The following is a 5,707-nucleotide window of genomic DNA, read 5'->3' on the forward strand; positions in this document are numbered from 1 at the left end:
ACCTAAATACTAGTGTACGTATGTACTAAACGTACGAACAACCGATGGAAAAATTGGCCCAAACAATCGCAATTATGAGCACTAGAACTAGCGTACTAACTGAATAGTCTCAAACTCAACCTATATACTAGCGTAGGTATGTACTAAGCGAACGCACAACTGAAGGAAATATTCGCCCCAACAATCGCCATTATAAGCACTTGTACTAGGGAACAAACTAAATGTTCTCAAAATCCACTTATATACTAGCGTACGTATCTACTAAGCGTACGAACAACCGATAGAAAAATTCGCCCAAATCATCGCAATCACGAGCACTAGTACTAGCGTACTAACTGAACATTGTCAAACTCAACCTGTATACTAGGGTACGTATGTACTACGCGTACGAACAATCGATGGAAAAATTCGCCCCAACAATCGCAATCATAAGCAATAGTACTAGCGTACTAACTGAATATGCTCAAACTCAACTTATATACTCGCGTACGTAGGTACTAAGAGTACGAACAACCGATGGAAAAATTCGACCCAACAATCGCAATCATGAGCACTAGTACTAGCGTACTAACTGAATATTCTCAAAGTCAACCTATATACTAGCGTAGGAATGTACTAAGCGTACGAACAACTGATGGAAAATTTCGCCCAACAATCGCAATCATGAGATCTAGTACTAGCGTACTAACTGAATAATCTCAAACTTAACCTATATACTAGCGTAGGAATGTATTAAGCGTACGAACAACTGATGGAAAAACTCGCAACAACAATCGCAATTATGAGCACTAGTACTAGCGTACTAACTAAATAGTCTCAAACTTAACCTATATACTAGCGTACGTATGTACTAAGCGTACGAACAACCGATGGAAAAATTCGCCCCAACAATCGCAATCATGAGCACTAGTACTAGCGTACTAACTCAATATTCTCAAACTCAACCTATACACTAGCGTACGTATGTACTAAGCTTACTAACAACCGATGGAAAAATTCGCCTTAACACTCGCAATCATGAGCACTAGTACTAGCGTACTAACTGAATATTCTCAAACTCAACCTCTATAGTAGGCTATGTATGTACTAAGCGTATGAAGAACCAATGGAAAAATTCGCCGGAACAATCGCAATCATGAGCACTAGTACTAGCGCACTAATTGAATAGTCTCAAACTAAACATATATACTAGGGTACGTATGTACTAAGCGTAAGAAAAACCAATGGAAAAATTCGCCCGAACAATTGCAATCATGAGCACTAGTACTAGCGTACTAACTGAATAATCTTAAAGTCAACCTATATAGTAGCGTACGTACGTACTAAGCGTATGAACAACGGATGGAAAAACTCGCCCCAACAATCGCAATCATGAGCACTAGTACTAGCGTACTAACTGAATATTCTCAAATTCAACCTATATACTAGCGTACGTCTGTACTAAGCGTAAGAACAACTGATGGAAAAATTCGCCCAAACAATCGCAATCATGAGCACTAGTACTAGCGTTCTAACTGAATAGTCTCAAACTTAACCTATATAGTAGCGTACTTATGTACTAAGCGTAGGAACAACCGATGGAAAAATTCGCCTCAACAATCGCAATCATGAGCACTAGTACTAGCGTGCTAACTGAATATTCTCAAACTCAACCTATATACTAGGGTACGTATGTACTAAGCGTACGAACAACTCATGGAAAAATTCGCCCCAACAATCGCAATCATGAGCACTAGTACTAGCGTACTAACTGAATAGTCTCAAACTAAACCTATATACTAGGGTACGTATGTACTAAGCGTACGAAAACCAATGGAAAAATTCGCCCGAACAATTGCAATCATGAGCACTAGTACTAGCGTACTAACTGAATAATCTCAAAGTCAACCTATACAGTAGCGTGCGTACGTACTAAGCATATGAACAACGGATGGAAAAACTCGCCCCAACAATCGCAATCATGAGCACTAGTACTAGCGTACTAACTGAATATTCTCAAACTCAACCTATATACTGGCGTACGTCTGTACTAAGCGTAAGAACAATTGATGGAAAAATTCGCCCAAACAATCGCAATCATGAGCACTAGTACTAGCGTTCTAACTGAATAGTCTCAAACTTAACCTATATAGTAGCGTACTTATGCAGTAAGCGTAGGAACAACCGATGGAAAAATTCGCCCCAACAATCGCAATCATGAGCACTAGTACTAGGGTACTAACTGAATATTCTCAAACTCAACCTATATACTAGGGTACGTATGTACTAAGCGTACGAACAACCGATGGAAAAATTCTCATCAACAATCGCAATCATGAGCACGAGTACTAGCGTACTAACTGAATATTCTCAAACGCAACCTATATACTAGCGTACGTATGTACTAAGCGTACGAACAAGGGATGGAAAAACTGCCCCCAACAATTGCAATCATGAGCACTAGTCACTACTAGTGTGAACAATGTGAAAAATATGTGAAATTCATGTGAAATATATGTGAATTTTTTTACCCTGTGAAAAATGCTGTGAAAAAAAATATGTGAAATTTTAGACCATGTAAAAAAACATGTGAATACCTTATGTCAATTTTACATGCTGTTTTACAGGTATGGACTATGTGAAAAGTCATGTGAAAACCTTTATCCATCTCACATTGAGTTTCACATGTATGTGAAATAGAAACACCCTGTGAAAAACTATGTGAATTCAAAGTTGGGTGAAAATTAAAAAAAAAAAAAAAAAAAAAAAAATTATATATATATATATATAAGGAGAAGATGAAAGTAGTAAGTTTTCATTTACCGTTTTCATGACAACTGAATCCTGTATTACTACTAGCCTAATGACTACTAGGAACTTGAGCGTAAAGACAACAACAACGAACACTTGCCGGTTATCTCTGAGAGGTGAGTTCGTCAAGTGCACCTGAAAACACGACAGGCTTGAATGGAACCATGTTTTGCCATGGTCTGTGCTTCTGTTTCATGCTTGATGGCTGCTTGTATTTTACAATCACCGCTTATGTAGCACTTAAAATGAACGTCGGGATCCGTTGATGCCACGAATGCAACACTAGCCTTATTTGTCACAATGTCACACAAGTTTTAACGTGACCAGTTACCAGCTATGGAAGATCCCCTGCCCTGTGCGCGCTAGCGCTGGTGAATAGATTTGTCAAGAAAAACTCGTTTCATTTCAATATTGAAATTGATAAACCCACCCATTGATTTAATTTTTGGACTAGTGTAATCCTGTCAGTATCACCGAACGACGACAATCATTACACCTTTTCGACTTTTCCTCAAAAAAATATAAGGAGTTGCTGAAAGTAGATATGTAACTGAAATTCATTTTTTTTCTTTCCCGTTATCAGGCGTTCGTCTTTTACAGAAAACCCAATTGTCGACCTATGATTTCTGGCTTTGTTGATTATAGGACTAGTACCCTACCGTTTTTTCTCCGGGCAGGACCCAGCACTGTTGGCCATAAAACTAGTTTGTCTTTGATTTCTCAGGCTGGCGAAACAAATAGTTTAGTGATGGGACATGTTGTCTTACCTTGCTCGAAGGAGGGTGCCTGGGGTACTCCCAGTATGGGCTATATAGGTACGTGCAGCCCCAAAGGGTAAGGCTTTCAGCCGTTTTGGTCATAAATAGTGTATAATTATCAACTTCTTTAAGCAGTAGGGCCCCTTGTTTCTGAGCGATCAGCTAAAAACTATGAGATTCAATGAGTCACGATGCTCAAGGACACGTGCTATCATTTTGAAATTTCCAACAAATTTGGACATGTTGAAATAATGCTCATGTTATAAATTGATTCCGTGGCTCGTCATCATCAGCGCAGCCTCGATAATTAGCGGTGTGACTGTTACCAAGGCTTTAAATTTCTGTTGAAATAAAATACGGGATGTGGTGTGCGTTGAACTACAGGCAAAAGGATTCAATTGCTTTTTTTTTATTGATTGCTGTTCGGGCAAACGGTCCTGTCTAGTGTTTGTTGTGAATATAAGTCTGTATTAACACTACTTTTAATTCAGCGATGATAATGCTAGCGAAATATCAAAAAGGTGTTTTTCCTCGGCTATTATGATTTTTACAGACATCGTTAGGATAAGAATGACTCTGAGGTTAAGAATTTCTATTCCAGATGGTCCGGATCGATGTAATATATATATTTTAACGATAACTGCAGAAATCCTACCGCGCTCATTGGCTAATTTTCATTGTCAGTAAGCGAATAGACACATGAAACTGTAATTTGTGCGACACGTCAATTAGCGAGAGCAGACAATTTGACAATTTGTTATCGTAAAAAGCAATTTGACGTCAGTTTTTAATAGCCCATTGCAGAAACGTGAGAGCACTGGGGCGAGTTTCTTATATTGATTAGATTGAAAATCTAAACATTCCAACCGAAAGGTTAACGACTGAAAAGCTACCCAAGCAAGTTTTAAGTGGAAATTTGTCAAAATGGGAGCCTTGTAAAAGTTGCAAAATTCCATACAAACCCTTATAATTTTGTCGCCTGTCTACCCAATACATACAAACTCTCTATTTTGGGTGATATTTGGGGAGCTACCATTTTGCCATTTTCCTCCTCCAAAAACTTCTATTCTTAGTAAAGACTCTCAAATTTAGTTGATCTTTCATTTTTCAAACAAATGGAAAACAACCATACTCTTTCCCAGTCCTCTCACGTTTCTGCAATGGCCCATGCGTCTGTCCTGTTATTGACAATGAATTTCCTCATGATATTGTCAAATTAGTTGATCAATAACAGAAAAAACGCATGAAACGCTGACGTCAATATGTTAAATAACACATGCCAATCGTAGTGTATATTTCCCTCCCCGTTGCATAAGTCCCGTAACTAGTTTTATGACCAACAATGCTGGATCCTTCCGGAGAAAAAACGGTAGGGTACTAGTCCTATAAGCAACAAAGCCAGAAATCGCTCTCTCCGCATCTGCTGAGTTTCTTGGCCCTATCTCTTGATTTTCTTCATTTTTTCATGGGTCGACCATTAGGTTTTCTGTGAAAAACGAACGGCTGAAAACAGGAAAGAAAAAAGTGAATTTCACTTGCATATCTACTTCCTCTGCTGCGTCAGCAAGCCCTTATATATTTTTTGGAGGAAAAGTAGGTAAAAATTGAAAAGCTGTAATGTGTCGTCGTTCGGTCATACTGACAGGATTACACTAGTCCAAAAATGAAAGCAATGGGTGGGTTTATCTATTTCAACATTGAAATGAAACGAGTTTCACTTGAAAAATAAACATATTGATCGGCGCGCGCAGTGAAGGGGATTCTCCATATTGGTCACGTTACAACTTGTGTGACATAGTGACAAATAAGGCTAGTGTTGCATTCGTGGCATCAACGGATCCCGACGTTCATTTTAAGTGCTACATAAGCGGTGATTGTAAAATACAAGCAGCCATCAAGCATGAAACAGAAGTACAGACCATTCATCGAAAAACATGGTTCCATTCAAACCTGTCGTGTTCATTCAGGTGCACTTGACGAACTCACCTCTCAGAGATAACCGGCGAGTGTTCGTTGTTGTTGTTTTACGCTTAAGTTCCTAGAAGTAGTCATTAGGCTAGTAGTAATACAGGATTCAGTTGTCATGAAAACGGTAAATGAAAACTTACTACTTTCATTTTCTCCTAGCGTTCCGTCGACCTGTGGGAGAATGTACCAAA

Source organism: Montipora capricornis, chromosome 1 (assembly GCF_036669925.1).
Source record: "Montipora capricornis isolate CH-2021 chromosome 1, ASM3666992v2, whole genome shotgun sequence".
In the NCBI taxonomy this organism is placed as follows: domain Eukaryota; kingdom Metazoa; phylum Cnidaria; class Anthozoa; order Scleractinia; family Acroporidae; genus Montipora; species Montipora capricornis.